The sequence below is a fragment of the Heliangelus exortis genome, chromosome 2, assembly GCF_036169615.1.
Source record: "Heliangelus exortis chromosome 2, bHelExo1.hap1, whole genome shotgun sequence".
Lineage (NCBI taxonomy): Eukaryota > Metazoa > Chordata > Aves > Apodiformes > Trochilidae > Heliangelus > Heliangelus exortis.
In genome coordinates this window covers 145,252,132-145,270,890 of record NC_092423.1, presented here as the reverse complement: position 1 = coordinate 145,270,890, position 18,759 = coordinate 145,252,132, and positions in this window count along the sequence as shown.

Genomic DNA, 18,759 nt, shown 5'->3' with positions numbered 1-18,759 from the left:
TCGGATAGGTCTGGTGCAGACTGGTCTCTTTCCTACTCAGGAAGGGCTTACTGGCTGCTGGCTTTCATCACATCCTCTTCCTAACTCAGGGTCTAATCTGAAGAGCTGCAGCTGTTCTCTGGTTGCCATGATTTGCAAGATTACAGCTTGCATCCTTCTGTGGGTTTGTCTTTACTTCTTGCTCCCTTGTCTTGGCTAAGGTAATAGAACTAGGAAGGGTAAACCCATGGCATATCGTCTCCATTTTTTGGTCTCTTTTTCAGCAGCTGGCCCTCCTTTGCCCCCTTGGCATGGTCACTGTCATGGTAATTGATTTCCTTCTGGTTTTACACTTCATTTGATCTGCTCTTGGTCATTGGTAAGCTTTCAACATTAACAGTAGGAAGTCTGATGTGAGCTGCTCCACCACTGCATGGCAGTGATGATCACCTCCCTTGGGATGGTCAGGTCCACAGTGAGCTGTTTACTGACAGTCCCTGCTCTGAAAGAGTTGCTGCTGCTGTTTCTTCTCTCTTTTAATAAGACTATGTAATACGTATGTTCTTCCCTGAGAGAAATCCATGCACTGAATAGAAATGCTTATGAAAACATTTTAATCATTGTAGAGCTGTTTTAAATGCAGATGAGTCAGGCCTTCCCTGCACAGGATAAAAGTATAAAGAATAAATATGTATAAACTCTACTTAAGCAAAAGTTCAGGCTACATTAACTTCTATTACACCCTCAAATCTTGATCTCTCTGCTTTTGAAAATTCATCTCTTTATTTCACTGTAAGTGCTGCAATCATCCATTATAGTAACTTATCCACATCTATCTGAAACTTGTTTGCACACATACATATGTGCCAGAATTCCATTGGCTTTGTGGACAGAGCTGCACATCTTCAAGTAGCTTCTGCCTCAGAAAATAAGGAACTCTGGCACAGAAAATAGGGAATATTGTTAGTGCAATCCAACATGCCTTTCAGTCTTTGAAAGCTATCAGCTACAAACAAAAACAAGTTTATGCAAAGGAACAAAAAAGCCTCCTCCACATAAAAGTTCAATCTAAATGAATTTTTTTGGAGTGGGTGATCTGAGTACTTATTCTCATTTATTCTGTGCTTCCCATAAATAGGGTTACACTAATAAAACAGCTTTTGTTGATGAAAGCCCCAATATTTCAATTTTCATAGAAGTATCTAACAGCTAGTGTAGGATGTTTTTCATTCCCTCCTGATAACATAAGTAGAAATCTACCTGTCCTAATCCAGAAGAAACACTCACTTACTCTTGGATGTTTTTATATGGATAATGCTGTCTGCCTCCTTTCCCACTGTGGAAAGATGCCAAGGCATTTCTGGTACACTATGATATAAGCAGCTACATGCATGGGAAATGTTGAAGAATAGACTATGGGAACCTTTTTGATCTATGGTGCATCCTCACTTTCAGTCAAAAAGGATAATATAAAATGTAGCTCTTGTATGCTATATATACCATATGTGTTATATGACCTACACACATACATATAGAAAAAATGTCTTCCCTTATGGAACATGAGTTTTGCTCATGTATGTGATGAATGTATGAATGCATGCTCCCATATGCAGTGTGTGGATGTAATGCCACACCTAGAAGCTAATACTGTTTGTTGAGTTCAAGAGGTTTCTGCTCCTTTTTGGGGAGTTTATTTTGGTTTTCCTCCAGAACTCCTGTAAATGAGCAGTTTGCTGGCTTCATTCACCTCATTGGAGGAGAGATTGTTTTGCACAGTGATTTGTCAACCTTTTGGCACACCATTAGCTGTCTAATCTTTTCAAAGCAGTCTTGAATATGATGTGTGTTATCTACCACCTCCATGCTTTCCATGGTCAATGCAGTTTGTCAAACCAAGCTGCTCTATCTCCTGAGACAGGAAAGCTTGTCACCATTATTTAATTTCCCTTGACATCAATCCTCTTCAACCAAGCATTCATCGTGAAGTGGATAGACCAATGATTTATCATCTTTGCCACTCTACTTGCTAATTTTATTCTTGTACATCTTTCACTGTGCAGCCATTTTAGGAAATTAGCTATTGCCTTTTTTCTGCCATTTGATCTTCCTACAAAGTATGAGAGAGATCAGTCTAGACAAGCCTTGGTACTCCTTTGTGACTGCCTGTTTGGAAAAAAACAACCAAGCAACAAAAAAAAAAGAAACAAAAAAACCCACCAAAACTTCCTTTGTAATCTGTTATGTTTTCTAGTTTTATATTCCTCTGTGTTTGTTTTGCCAAGAAGGAAGATATACTGGGGTTTTGTCCCATTACTTTTAGGATCTGTAGGTGAGCAAGAGCCCAGAAAGACTGGATAGACTTTGGATGGGAGGAGGCAAAGATGTAGGATAAGCCTTCCTTCTATGGATGTGACACCACCAAGATGGCAGTAATAATGGAGCAAGCAAAAAGAACTGTTGCCCAAACCCTGTCTGCATCCCAGAAATAGATAACTCCAGGTTATTTTTGTATGTTTGGGGAAAGTATTGAGTCAAAATCAAAACACAGATCAGTATCTTACAAAACACAAAGTTTTTGGATCTGTCTCTAACAGTAAGCTGTCTTAAGTGCTGAACAGTGTAACCCAGTAATTGAGTTCTTGTGCTTGAACAATGAATCCATCATTTAGAGCCACTTCAATGCTCAGGGGGCTGGAGCACCTCCCCTATGAGGACAGGATAAAGAAGAAGTTGGGGTTGTTCAGCCTGGAGAAAAGGCTCCAGAGTGACTTTATAGCAACCAGAGTGACCTTCAGCAAATACTTGAAAAGGGCCTACAAAAAAGCTGGGGTAGGAATTTTTACACGGGTGTGTAGTGGAACAAGGGGAAATGGTTTAAAACATGAAGAAGGAAGATTAAGGTTAGATAATAGGAAGAAATTACTTAATTTGTGAGTGGTGAGACACTGTGGAATACGTTGCCCAAGGAAGTTGCGGCTGCCTCCTCCCTGGAAGTGTTGAAGGCCAGGTTGGATGGGGCTTGGAGCAGCCTGGTCTATGGGAGGTGTCCCTGCCCATGCAGGGGGGTTGGAACTGGATGTTCTTTAAGGTCCCTTTCAATCCAAAACATTCACTGATTTTATGATTATTGAAGGTTTGGGGCTTTTTTAACCACAGTCCTAGACTAAGTCCTCAGTCATCTTCAGGAGTAAAGACTTAATACATATTCAGGTCCTTTAAAAAAAAAAGTTTTAAATTTCTATCTTCCCACTTATACTTAATTAGCCATAGTGTCTGAGATACCAGAAAATTAAACTTTCTCTACTGACAGAATTCCTTCAATGAGCAATGCAAGCCTTAACTGGGGAGATGTGCCTGTCTGGGCATCTTCTTCCCCTTGCTTAGAGGGAGCTTATGGGAACAGGTCTTTAATTCAGACAAATAAAGGAAACAAGTAAATCCTGTCCCCTCTCTTTTCCCTCTGTTCCAAGCTGCAATTTCCCACTCAGGCACTTTAAATTAGAAAATTCTGCTTTATATTCCAAACAAAATGTATCTGTGAGACAGGTTTTGATTTATGTCCTACCCTGTCCTGCATGCAATGTACAAATACAAAAACTCTGTTTTTGACACTGGGACCATTACCTCAGTTTGAGAGTCTTGGAAACCTTTACGAAACTCTCCTTAAAGTGTATTAAAATTGTAAACTTCAAAATCAGGCTCTAGCTTTTTGATGGTTAAAGGTAGCAAGTCCATCAGAAATAACTTCTCAGTTTAACAGTATCTATTCAAATGGAACACCTCACACTGCCAGAATAATTCTCAGCTCAACAGTAACATGTAAAGTTGAACCTTCACTGGTCCTTGACTGACATGTGGAACAGCATTCAGTGGACAGGAGTTCTGTGGAGTTCCTTATCAAAGAGGTGTGTTTTACTTATTTTATTAAATGATAAGAAAATACTCCTTGAAATGAAAACATATTTTTCCTGTAAGTAAAGAAGCTCTGGAAGCTTCTTTCAACATATTTTTCACTTGTTTAAGTCAACAAGGACAAGGCTAGAAATTTTAAGAAGGAAATTTTTTTTCAGATAAACAATTGACAAATGCTATTGACAAATACTATTCCTACTCAAGTAATTAATTTCAACTTTAGGCTGTTCAGTTAAAAAAAAACCAAAAAACCCCAAAACAAATAAAGAAACTGGCCCATGCCCTGGACTTAGTAACCATTTTTACCCAGGCATGGGGGATGAGAAATACAAGCATGGGTACACAGGGCCATGTTTGTGCACCCAGGCTGCAAAGCAATGCATCAGAGATGTATCCTTCTGCCAAGTGCTTCCTTCAAGGCTGATTGTTCAGGGCATGCAATATGCATGATCTAAGTGATGCATGTAACAGGGAGTTCAGCTTTCTGCAAATATGGATTTGAAAACTATCTTTGTGCTGAGGCTGAACTTTGCAGATGAGTAGTCTATGGTATTTTTAATTATAACCATTTTGTGGTCTGAATATGAGTGCAACTGATTTTCTCATATGATACTAGAGGTTGTACTTTTAAATGGTGTATTATTACATTTGATTGAGGCAGTTATGTTTCTAGCAAATTATAGTTCAAATCAGATGAAAGAAGTGATAATGAGAGGCTGTGAGCTTGGAAAATCTGTGCTACAGTTTCTTTATTTTTATGACACTAAGATTTTACAACATGTGCTCCGTTCTGCCTCTCTCTAATACACTTCCCTTTCACTAATGAACATTTGTCAACTGCCACAGACTTCAATTTTCTTTAACTGTGTCTTTCAAGACTGAAGTTAGACTTACATCGAAAAAACCAAAAATGATCTCAAAAAGGGGAAACAAATGAAGTTCTGTCAATTCCACGACATTTTAGGTAAAATGCAAATATGAATCAATTTTTGTAAAATACAGGTTCTGACACAACAGCATTCACAAGGTCTTGACTAAAGGTCTGATCCTGAGAAATGCTGCTCAAATGCTCTTTTGATGTACTGGATAAGATCCCAAGGATCACCTTGTAAAGCAGTATACACAGCCTAAATATCTTGCTGACTGGCAGCCAATAGCATTTGTGGTATCTCACAGTCAGACCACCAGAAGATAAGAAATGTCCTGAGTTCTTGATAAGACCAATTTTCCAGTTGGTCAAATGTGTTTTAAAAGTTATGTCTTTTTAGACAAATGCAGACCTCTCCAAGGGATCAAATCAATGGATTAATGTGGACAGATCCTTTTAGGTTAAGGGAAAGGGCTTTTAATTTTTAAATCTACTACTTTGAAACATGACCATACAAAAAAAATCCTAAAGAAATCTGCTATGGTCCCTTGTATAAACAAGATCATGAATGTAAAGCTTATAATGCCACTGTGAAATTTTAATGCTTATTTATTATGGTTATGATGAAACCTGTATAATAAGATGATGATGATAATAATAATATAACAATAATAATTAATAGTCATCAGTGCCAATATGATTCTACTATTTTTCTACATATGCTTTGTCGTGGCATTTTGTGTAGCTCGTGTTCTGTGTAAAGAAATGTCAATAAAATCTTTGCTTCCTTTTGTGTCTACTTTTTGTGGTTCTTGATATGTAAGTTCCTCAACTCCTTTTGTCCATGTAGTTTCAGGCAAACAATAACATTAATAAAGTAGAATAAAATATTCTCAAGTACAAAGGAACTGAATAAATGAGCTATGAAGAAGGACTGTGGTTGTTTCAGACTGTCCTGTTGGAAGAATGCAAACCAGCTCTGAAAGTGAATCTATAATAACTAAATAAAATAATAATGGCCTAAAAGCTTTTTTTAACTGATTAAATGAATGACACCTTGAAGCAGCGAAACCTGGAAGCCAGCAAATTAGTAAATGCTTGAACACTTTTTTTATAGGTCTTCCAGTGTTTCATGTTAAAGAACTCATTTCAGGAGTATAATTCATCAGTGCACTTGAGTTCCTCTGGCCTCATGTATTGAAACTCTGAATTTCTTTACACCTAGCTGCACACTGTCATCAGAGGCTAAAGAAATCAGTGGGGTGAGGCTGGAGGGTTTTGATATTTCTTTATGTCTCTATGACAATATCTATACCATAAACAGAACAAAAAAATTTTTGTCTTATCAAAAGAACAGGTAGTCCAGCTATAAGCTCTTCTCCTACTCCACCAATTTCCAGAAAAATAGATCTGTACTTAAAATTAGTTACAACTGTACATCAGCAGCACAAGCATATGTTCACCCTTACATACTAATAAGGATCTATCCCTCTCTATTTGTTTAATTTTATCCCAGAGGTACTTGCAGACTGCAGGTGGCATCAGCAGTACAGGGATATGATAGGATCCACCCATGGGTTTTTAGAAATGGAAAGGAAGGGAATGAAGCAGAGCAGAGTACAGACCCAGTGACCCAGAAGAAATTTCATGGCTCTTAAGTAGTGCATCTTTATGTTACTTCAGACAGTTCTTGTGGAAAAAGAAGTGTTCAATGGCATTTCCCACCGAGACTCCAAAGTACAGTAAATATATGGAGTAGCTGATGGGAGTCCAGAAACAAGCAGGGAGGGAGTGAAAAATTTAGGGGCTTGCTGCCTTTGTGTTGCAGACTGATTAGTAGCCAACAAAGGGCTGGCATGTTGTGGCTGTGGCTGTATAGAAAGTTTTTTTCCTGATGCACTTGTCAATCATATCAAATGGCAAAGGGACCAGCAGCAGGGAGGGGATAATTAGTTCATTGGTTAAATGCATTTCTCGTTGTGTATAATTACATTCTGCTCTCACAGGCAGAAAATAAATTGGCCTCACCTTAATCCCAACAAGTCATTTGTCCATTCGCAAAATGTTAAGGGAGTTGGCATATTTTCTGGGATTTGGCAGAATGTGCCTCAAAGCAATCAGGATAAGCAGATATTCTGGTCAGTATCAGGAAAGACTCATTGGCACAAATGGTATTTTCAGTCCATTAGTGGAAAAAAAAAAAAAAATCTAAATACCTATTGTAATTGTAAGTAAAATTGTGGTGCCATATGGTAAACTATGTCCTCATCAGACTCTAGTGTTGTGATGGGCACTCTTAGAGAAGGAACACCATGGGTTTGTTGCCATGACTGTCCAAGATGAAATATGTATTTTCCAAAACACACCATTGGTACAGTCCACACTGGTAAGGTTTTAGTCTACATTTCTGAGACACATGGATTTCCTAGACCAATAATATAATAGGAGCACAATACTCTGAAAGACAAGTGTCTGTTTTCCAAAAGGAAATAGGCAGATACCTAGATGGGAGAGAAGGCTCTCTTTGGCCCCTTGGATATCTCTATAGGGTATGACAGCAAGGGGTGTATCCCCTTGAGGCACAGGGTGAAAATAAGTCCATGGCAGACATGAGCAATGTAAAGCAGAGACCAGGTCAGATGAGGTTTTTTTGTGTTTTTATGACCAGGACCAGTCAGTTCTTGTTTTTAAATTTTATAAACTCTCTTAAGCACCTTGAAGCACATTCTGCACTGAACCAGCTTGTGTATGTCTGAGCTTTGGCCCTATTCTCCCATATGTAACTTGTATCTGACTGGGCACCTTCCCATAATCTTTATATACTCATTTCTCTCTCTTCCATCTGACCTGTGCCCCCAACACAAATACATCCTCCTTCCCTGCTGGTTACCATAGACAGTGCTTAAGGTGATGGACAATTGGCTATAAAAGCCAGAAGGCTAATTTAAAGAGACTGGTTTAGTGCAAACCCAAACACCTATTGATACATCTAAGACTGTATTTAGGAAAAAAGATAAGCCCAAACCAGTCTGGTTTTGGCTTATTCTGTTTTTGAATTCATTACTGTGCTGGAGCTAAGGTCTAATTACTCAAGAAAAGAATGAGAGTTTGGGCTTTCTGCATTTCACTGTTCCAGGTGTCATTGATCAGACACTGATATGTACAGAGTGATGGTATTAGCAGGCTTTTTTTAAGCTTGGTTGGTTCCTGAGAATTCACACTGCCATAATCAGGTTTTCATTATCATGCCCTGAAGAGGTTTCCTCTCAAATTTGAGAAAGAGAAGGAGACATAAATTCACACACACTCACACACATGTGCACAAAAAGATTACATTAGCACCTACTTTGCTTACAGTTAATTCTGCTTTAGGCTTCTGTCCAAGTAGGTAACTAACAAATCATATTCATACAAAATTACATTTGGAGAAGCAGGTGGCACTTGGCTGTGTTTTCTTCCTTGAGCCATGAAATCACAAATAAAAAACAACACCCAGCTTGGATATGCTGTCTTCCATCACTGCTTGCCTTTTCTCCCTCTCATTGCATGTCTACCTCATTGCTAAGCCATTAATTAATCATTAACAGCAATTTTTCCTGTATCTAGAATAGATTCATCCCATAAGCATCATGAGGTGGGGTTTCCAAGCAATGTCCATTGGAGGGACTGCAGTAATGAGGGATGGTGATATTCCAGAGAAATATGGGGAGTCTGCCTTGCACTGTCCTGTAGGGATACACTAGCCCAAGAAACACTGACTACACTGTGTCAGTTTGATAGATAGATCTGGTGATTTCTCTACCAGAATTTCAAATTATTTTGATGGACGTGGACCTCAAAATCATAGAATTGTCTTGCTTTAAATTTTACAACCTCTTGCCACAAGCATGCATCTTACCTTCTTGCATAATCCAAAACTGACACAAGCTTTTAGCTGCAGAGTTATTTATGGATTGCCTGTCTGGTCTTTAAAGTGGAACATATACAGCAATATCTGTCTAGTGCTGCAGACTACTGTGCTAGCTGCAAAGAAGCAGTAGGCAGCTCAGAAAGAACGTCTTTAAGAAGCTTTGATAAATCATAAAAGCAATCTCTACATGGCAGGAAGACACAGCTAGTCCAAATGAAAGTTATTTTAGATCACCAGTAATAGTAGCAGGAGGCTCTGAATGTCTGGTTCAGTTTGGGTTACGTGTGAACTTCCCCAAGAGTGTTTTGTGCACATGGAGGTGTGACTGTGAAAGTGTCATTATGCCTTGTCACTCTGTAAATGTCTTTGACAGGCAATGTCTTTGGCAGGGCTAAACTTTGGCAGCACATCATTGCTTCTCTTCTCAACAGTGAACTTTGAATGCCAGCCAGCACCTCCATGGCCATGCCATTTCCTCCATAGCTGAAATGCCACTGGCCACAAAGATGGATCAGTGGGGTGACCTTACCAGCCCCAAATAACCCTAACAACCATTTTGTACATAACATGAAGGTGGTCCTTACCACTAGAAATTATCAGAAGGAAAACAGAAGTGAAGACTCAGTTTTGTTACTTTTATGTGGGCTTCCCAAGCTTCAAATCACTAACAGCTGCATATAAAAATCACAAGTGACTGTGAGTTCTACTGTCACTCTGTGGACAATCCCAAGAGAAGTCTGAGAAAGAGGTCTCCTATCTCCTCCCCTTGCCAGGCAGCCACACGATGTCACTATTGGTTCATGGAAATACAGTGAGTTGTAAATTTCCTTGACTGTCCCTGTGCACCCTGGCAGGACTATGACAGGTTAAGGATATGATATTAGAAGCAGTCCTAGGTCGGTAGCACATCATGCCCTAGCACAGAGCTAGGGCCACAGTGGCACGACCATAAAGACAAAGATGTGTGTTGTTCTGGTGTGCAGGTTTGCCTCTGGTAAATAATTTCTCTTTTCTAGACTACCATCCTGAGAGTACATGGATCACTATTTCCCTAAGTTTTTCCAGCTGCAGATGGCAAAAACTGAAGATTCAGAGCATGCCCGTGGCTTAATGCCCGTGGACTTGTGTTGTGCTTTATCTCACAAGTTTCTTAGAAGTTGTCCACAGGTTTCTTAGAAATCTGATTTATTTTTAAAGGCTTATTCAGGACTTCTTATGAACAGAGCTGCAGAATTTCACTTAGATAGGTGTTCTGGATTCATTCTGGGCTCACAAGTAGCTGGTTCTCCCTTTGTGGTGAAGGAAAAGGCTGCAAAATTCACCAAAGTCTTGTTCATCCACTCCATCTTCACCTGTGGCAGAGGTGGATGATGTTCTCACTGAGCCATGTGTCACAAGCACTCTGTGGGGTGAGAAACTACAGCAAATTCAAATAGCAGAAAATTATTCCCAAGGGGGAAGGGACCTGTCCCTTCAGTGTACCCACTCTTCACTCTGGTGGCTGCCTGCTTTTGAGTATAAATGTTTATTTTGTGTTGGAAAGGCTGATGGAAACCGAAACTCATCTCACAGCTTCTGCTGTCACCACAGGCAGGTCAGTACTGTCAGCCATAGATTTATGTTTCTTATCATGACCTACTCAACCTCCCATGAGGTTTGGAAGGTTTTGTCCAGCAGCCAAACACAAGCTCAGTGACATAACCCACGCTTGCTTTGTTACTGTCGAAGTGTAACTGATGGCTTTTGACAAAGTGTCTGTGACTGTTCAAGGTCTCAGATCAGAAGAGTCCTGATAAGCTCAGAGCATGGGCACCGTGGTGTTTGTATAATGGGCAGTTAGCTCAGCTTTCCTGGACATTTCTTTCTATGATGCTGTGACATGATGAATAGTAAATTGTCTGTGTTATCTTTTCTCTTCCGAGGCTTTTTTATGCTTAGCAATAACCAAGCGTTCTGACAGAGCTGCCTGGGACTCCTCTCAAAGGACATGTTATTTGGGGAAGGACTGTAAGTTGTTCAGTGCTAGATCTAAATTATGCAGCATGTTTGCTTCAGAAGAGCAGAATATGACACTACCTGATTTGTGTCCACTCCTCTGGCCAGGAAGCAGGTTTATTTTGTCCCATCCTGGCTCTTAAAAGGGCCATGTAATAATTAGAGCATCTCATGTGTTCAACAGTGCCAGCTGGCCCTGGTCCTCATTCTGTCAGGCTTCCTGCAGCCTTTCCTTTGACTATAATAGGAAGTTCATAAGTCAGTCAGTTTCTAAAGCCACATAAGAAGTGGCTGGGAAGCCAACCAAACCCCAAAGAGATGCTGATTCTGCAACTCCTCTCACTGCAAGGATTCATATATTACAGGCAGCTTCGCAAAACCTGATGGTTTCTCATCGTTCATGTATGTTTGAAAGAACTATTGAGATCATTATTACAGCACAAAAAAGGAACACAGAAGAAAGGAAGAGATTGGGGGAGGGAAAGACAAGAAGCTAAAACAAGCAGATAAATGTTGATAGCAAATTACCAAGGACAACAATTTCTAGTTTATGGATATTACTATATTAAAAAGTTGAGGACAATAGACATATAAAATATCATCTCTTGAATACTCAGGATGGAGGAAGAACAAGAGGTTAAATAGCAGCATTACGTTCTCCTTTTCTTGTGGGAATAGAAAGGTAATGAGTGGGAGCACCTGGACCATCTCCCCTATAGCATTTTCTGGCATGGTCCAGTGGAGCAGATAGGAGCTGCCCACAGATTGCAATACTGTCTTACCTTCATGCATGTCTTCACAGGACAGAAGTAGGTCTGGAAGCAAAGAAGTAACTGAATAGATACAGATCAATTCCTTGCATCTGATTATCATGCAATATTCGAAAGACTAAGAAAAAAGGAACTTGCAAAACAGAGATAAAATTCAACAGAAGTCCAGAAAAAGCCAAGACAAAATAACATACCACTTAATTTAAGACAGAGAAAAGGTCATAGATCTTATCTGTCATAGTAGGTGCTAGTGGCTGGTACAGCTCTGGCCACTTCTGTCCAGTTGATGTTAAAAAATGATTAATTGAAAGAGGGAACTGAAGGAATGTATAAATAAACTATTTTGAAAACAGAGAAGGAAAACCTTTCAAGACGTAAAGATCTTGGCTTTGGTCTAATGAAAAATCATGGTAAAAGGGGCACGAAAGCTGCTTGCAAACATTAAAGAGGTAACATAGCACAAAGAAGAGCTATTTGTGTTGCTAAAACAGAAAGAAGAAACCCTGATAAACTATGAATGCCATTTGGCAGAAAATAAAAGGCTTCCAGCTCTAAGGTACAATGATTTTAAACAACCTTCCAGTGAGAGTAAAGGGAAGTGGAAGCTGAGCTTGCCCCAGGGAGCTGGTCAGTGGTTTTATAACTGAGGTTCCAGGACAGTATTTTCTGCAATAAAAGTGAGCTGAGCAATACAAGCTTAGAAATCCCTTTCAGTTGAATAACATATTCCTAAAAAGACCTGTGTCTCCCAACCATAATCTCATCGTGTCTCAGAGAAGTGAAGTTTTCTTCATGCAGCAAATGTTTTTCAAGTGTTAAAAGAAAGGTCAAGAATAGGGAACAAGAGTGAGAAGGGAAGCTAATTTTGACTAGTTACAAAAATGCTTGTGGTCAGCAAAAAGGGCAGAAAGTAAAAGCATTCAGATCTGGCAAACGTAAGAAACTTTAAAAGTAAGTTGAAATGTGAGATTTGGTTCAAAAGTAGTTTTCTTCTGGAAATATATTGATGACTTAAAATCACAAATTATGTGAATGATTAAGCTTAAATCCTGTCTTCAAGTAATTATTTGAAAATCAAAGTTCTGTTTGCCTTTAAAAAGACCCAGAAACCTATGTCATTCAAACAACCAAAAAACCAAATAATTTCAGATTTTTTCTGCTGTCTTTCAGAGCACCTTGTATCAGGGCAGAGAAACTGTGAATACGAGATGCTGACTTAAAGTATTCCCAATCCAGAAAAAATTGTATTTACAGTAATTTCAACCCATACTAGTATAAAAAGAACCTGTACAGTCTACAGAGAAAAAAATTATTATGCCTCTAAAACATGTATATGACTGCATGGTACTGCAGTTATTGATCTGTTACTTAAAGTGAACACCCAGGACTTTCAAGTTTTAATTTTTATCTTGTGATCTGAATGTCTATCTTCCTTGTTAGTCAGTCATCACTAAAGATATGTAATTAATTGCTTCGTTATGCATGCAAAACCACTAAAATCAGCCTTAAAGAGCTGAGTTTGGGACTTACTGACAAATATTATGCCCAGAAGGAACCACTGAGACTCTAGAATGAATGTTCTACCAACAATGGAATTTCACCTACAGCTGAAATACTTTATGTAGTAATTTCATAGGATCATAAAAAGTTAGGGGTGGAAGTGACCTCAAAAGATCATCAAGTCCAACCCCCCCTTGCCAGAGAAGGGTCACCAATAGCAGGTCACACAGGAACACATCCAGGTGGGCTTTGAATGTCTCCAGGGAAGGAGACTCCACAACATCCCTGGGCAACCTGTGCCCTGTCACCCCCACAGATTTCATGCACCCTTAGTGTTGAACACTGCAACTTAACAAAGTTCCAAAGAACAACTGGCAGTGTCTGCCCTCAAGTCCCTGAAGTTTCCAAGTATGACTAAAAGGTAACTGGGAACTGTCAGAAATGGAACAATCTACGCAGGAGAAAACTGTCAGCTTTCAGGTGCTAGACATGCAATTGAATTACCTTCTTGAGTCTGATTTCAGCTCACTGGGACCAAAACAGGATGCAATCTGTAGTCGTTGTGTGAAAAGCATCATCAGCACAATGAAATGGGAAAATAACCCTGAATATAGTGCTGAGGTAAAAGCCCTTTCCACTCCTGCTTATCCTTCCAAATGGCTGGGGGTGAAAAATAGCATGTTGCTAACTGTGTAATGAGGCACAGATTGAAAATTGCTTAAAAGCTTGTGCACAGTAACGGGGCGGATTTTACCCAGTGGCACTCTGAGAAAATTATTGTAATTGCACTTTTTAGTTATTATCAACTTGGTCTCCAGGACCTTGGTAAGTGCCATTAGACATCTGCTGTGGGACTATTCTCAGCAAGCAAAGAAGTCACCAGGTTCTTTAAAAAATATAAATAAGTGAGGAGCGCATCTAATTTTTTTTTTCTGTAGAAATGCTTAATAAATACCATTATAGAGATATATTTTTTTAAAATTTTATTATTATTATTATTGGGGTAGGTTGAAAAATGCTATTTTCTGTAATGAACACTTTCCAAGTGAATTGGATGACATTTCTTCTACACATTTTGTTACATATAAGAGGTGAACATCTGATTAAGGTGAATTTTCTAAACACTCCAAGAAAGGTATATTACAAATTGATAGAGGTTGAATAGTTAGAGTCTTGTTTTTCAGACTTTCATAACTCGTGTTTGCTTTACTTCTGCCATCAATCTTCAGCTTTACTCTCGTAAAAAAGGAGGGGAAATTGAGAGAAAAGGGGTTGAATCCAGAAAATGGATGGATTTAAAGATTCAAACAGTTAGGAGTTAGGTTTCCAGCTCCAGGTGCAACATTCACAGTACTGAGTCTTAAGTAGGATTTCAGGTGATGATTTTAGATGTGTTTTGTAAAATTATTGTGGTATTTTTCCCCAGTGGGAAGCTGAGCTCCAGAGTGCTGCATTCTTCAGTAGCAGGTGGGAGAGGGAAAGAGGAGAGGAAGAGCAAATGCAAGAAAGTTTGTGGGTTGAGATAAAATTTGCAATTAGCAAAGGAGAAGAAGAGAAATAGGAAGCAAAATGAAATAATCACTGCAAAGGCAGTCAGCCAGCACCTCCCAACACCAAAGGGTATCCTGGGGAGGCAGAGGGAAAAAATAGAGAAGGCCTCAGTGCTGTGCAAGCATTATTCAGCAACAAAAAAAACATGAGCATGTTATCAGCATTGTTTCTGTCACAAGTTTAAAACACAGCTCCATACCAGCTGCTCTGAAGAAAATTAGCCCCGTTCCAGACAGACCTTGTACAAACATGTTCAGAAGTGCTCAGAGTGGCAAGATGTGAGTCCTAGGACCTCTTTCACTGGAGATCTCCCATGTACCCAGGAAGAACCTCAAAGCTACCTCAGAGTCTGGGCTGAGAGAAGTGTTGAGTCCCTTCCTATGGAGTAATCTGGGCTACTGCAGAATGAGACTGAAAGTTTAGGGCTGCAGGAGAAAAACAATCATGAAAGAACCTAAACCCACAGTGAGGAAAACCAACTGGGATGGGAGCATCCCATTTTCATCCCTCTTGGATTGTTTCTGGTTTATAGTCAATGATTGTTTAGCAGAAATAAGTGAAGGCTACATGCACACATGTTAAATTAAATGGGCTGAGACTTTTCTCTGGCACTCATACTTCTGGCATAGAGTGGGCAATATCTATACTATTAAAACTCTCTTGCCTTCCAAAAAAGGATGGCTGCATCTAATATATTTTTTTGAAATGACCCATGGAGTGTGTTGACTTGTTAAATAACTGGAAATTGTTTGCAGAGTCCTAGCTGGTCCTGACCAAAACTGTGCCAGATACAATTTTAAAGAATTAACAGTAAAATAGAGCAAGTTGCTGTCACAATCTAATTAGACAGCCAAACAGCCCAACAAGCAGATCCATATTTGCCCACCACTGGCTTGGTTATCTGCTGCAGCTCTGTAGGATTGCCACCTGTCTGAGGCAACCAAGTTATCCTTCCCTAAAAGGATCCACCTCAGTGGAGGTGGCTTTTAAAGGGACACAAATTCAGCAGTCCTTAGGCTGCACATGCTTTATCAGACCATAACTGAGCAAAAGACAGGAATCTTCCTTTGCAGATGGACTCCTATCTTTGCAATAACTACATTGTAGAAAATGCAGAGCTTGTCCTTAGAGGACAGGAAGAGATTCATCCTTCAAAAGAGCCACGCTATGACATGCTCCCTCCTGCTATTTGCCCAGGCAAGGCAACTAGGAAGGAGCAACAACAAATAATAGCACAGTGATAGTTGAAGAAAAACTTGTTTTTCTCCCTTCCTTTCAATATTGTGCCTGTTCTTACCTGTTGTTAAAGCCTTGGCTAAAAAACTAGGACACTACATTTAAGCTCACTAAAACCCTCTCACAGAAGTAGACCCTTATCTTTAATCCTTTTTTTTTTTTCTATTTCCAGGAGGTCTTACCTGGGAGTCAAGCACAAAGCTGCTCTCCATCCTTTGAAACTTGGTAAGACAAAAGGGAGAGCCTTGAAAGCAAAGGCAACTGCAGAAGAGCAGGCAGCTATTCAGTGGCAAAGCAACCCTCTTGAGCTGTTTCCTGTGCTTTTTCTTCTCCGTTTCCCCCTGATCAAAGAGCAGTCTCCACAGCCTGCATAATACATGAAGCCCAGAGAGTGAACAGCATGCTCTGGCTTGGGAGTGTGCAGGGAAACTTTGATGTCTGCATGCTCTGAATGGCCCTAATAGCTGCTTGCCCCTGCATCCCTCAAACCCCTGCTCAGGAACAGAACTGCAGAATTACAGCTTCCTTACTTCATCTCCTAGGACTATCTCTGTTTTGGTTTTTTTTGGTTTCTTTTTTCCCTGAAAGAAACCATCTCGACTGGGGCTATCTGCTGACTAATGAAGCATGCAGAGGACAAGATTTCTGTCAAGGCAGCGAGGGATGAGAGGAGGAACAAAACTTGTTTAGTGGCACTGGCAGAGATGGGTAAATACAGGGTAGTGTCTCAAAGTGGAGTGAAAAAACATCCCCTAGCACTGCACAGAGGGCTCTGCTCTCAGCTCTAAAGCCATGCTTATGGTAGGCTTCTACATGCTTTGAAGCATGAGCCTGAGAAATTGAAAAGGAAAGAATCCTTAATCCTGCTTTTTTTTTACAATTTAGTGATAAAGTCAAATCCACTTTGCTGTAAGTAGCTCAGCTGATTTTTAGAAGCCGGGCTATTTCCTGAGAGAGAAGGCTTTGTTTATAAAAAAGACCATGTTGTTTATTGGGGTGAGGAGAGATGAGGAGTAGGCAGTGTTGTGTAGGAGAAATTTGGAAGATCTTTGCAGAGGACTGCCTCTTCTGATTTTGCTATTGGTATTGTTAATATTTATTTGCTGTATGACTCAGGAAGTAGGGGACAGAAAAGAAAAAAATATGTGGAAAGAAATATGTTTTTTCTGGTTTTACCGGGACATTCTGAAAGTCTATTCAACATGTACATTTTTTTTTGCTTCCCATTAGTGAGTATTTCCTTCAGGAAAAAAAAAAAAAATAAAAAAAAATCTGCTGTTCTTATTCTGTCCAGCATGAATTACATAGTCTTAAATACATATTTCTCATCGTGCTAAAAAACCCATTTTCTTATTCTCTGCTGAGCACATAGAGGATCTTAAAAGCATCAAGCAGTGCATTTCAAGGAAAGAGCTAAACTTAAAAGAATAGATGGCCATAAAACAATTAAAATTGTGTATAAATGGCATTAAAGATAACTGATCTTTTAAATCAGCAAGCATTACTGATCCATCTCGACAGTGGGTATTTAGATAAAGGAAAAAATAGCTGGCAACAAATGTCAAGGGGAAAGCCACCAGATTAGATACATCCCATGGTCTGTCCACTCATAAATCTGCAGTCCTACTGATGGAACTGGGCTTATGATATTCATTCAAGAGAGAAGGACATTCAGTTTGAATAAATAAGAAAGTTTTTATTGGCTAAATAATCACCTTAGAGTTTTCTACTTGTTTGCATGTTATAATTTGCAATGACTTTGGATCAATATTTTTTTCATAATCAGGAAGTTCAAGTTTTCCAGAGTACTAATTATTCAATAATGTATCTCAATGTATTATGCCATTCTGAGAGTCTCCAAACAGCCCAAAATGAAGTGGAGCAGTATCCTTTTACACAAGTCTGCATGTTCATGTTTATTGCTACCAGGGAACTGTATTCCAGTTTCTTTGCTGTTTGCAGATATCAATGCAGTAGCCTTCTCCAAAACCCCTATAATTTCCATCTTTGAAGTTACCCTACCAATGCAATCCAAATTTCTCCTTCTTCCCCCTTTTTTTTTATTTTTCTTACCCCCATACCTGTACAATTTACAGCCTGTAAATTCTCCTTACAGAGACAGTGAAACCAATAGTGATTCATTACTTCTAAATTTGATCTGTCATTCATCAAAATCATCAAGAGGCACACTGGGCTCCTGTTTTGCCTTAGGATTGGGAGTCCCCCTGGGAATGGTCTATCATTACTCTTTTTTGCTTGTTTGTTTGTTTGTTTGTTTGTTTTTGAGGGGTTTTTTTGTTTGTTTGTTTTTTGTGATGAGCTATGGAATTCCCACTGATTAAAATAAATGAGTGAATATTGCAGACAAGAACTTTACAAAGAAAGACTGAAAGGAAGCAGCTCTGGCAATCAGATTTCATAGAATCATAGAAACGCAGCATAGTTTAGTTTGGACAGGACTTTCAAAAATCAGCTAGTCCAGGGTAAGAGGTCAAAGATAAGGGGTCAGGGGTAAGGACATCTTTCTCTAAATCAGGTTTCTCAGTGTCTCACTCAGCCTGGTTCTGAAAAGTTCCAATGATAGGGCATCTACACCTCCACTGGGCAACCTGTTACAATGTCATGTTTCCTCATAGGAGAGGATCCCACTCTTTTATCAGTTTCATGGTTCTCTTCTGACCCAACTCCAACAGGTCCATGTCCTTTTCATGGAGGAGAAGACAGAACTGAACACAGTATTCCAGGTGGGGTCTCACAAGAGCTGATTAGCAGGAAGAATCACTTCCTTTGATCCACTGGACAGGCTTCTTTTTATGCTGCCCATGAAGTTATCTCTGCCCTTATTTCTTAACTCAAAGTGAAGATCTGCCACGACTAATCTGGGTGGGTGAAGCAGAAGGGCATAATGAAATAACAATGGGAAGTTAAATTAATTAGCGAAACTCAAGATGGACCTTCAGAGATAGGTCAGACCAATCGTGTTGAGATGCACGTATTCAAAGAAAAAAAGGAGCTTTATTCACTTCCCTTCCTCCACT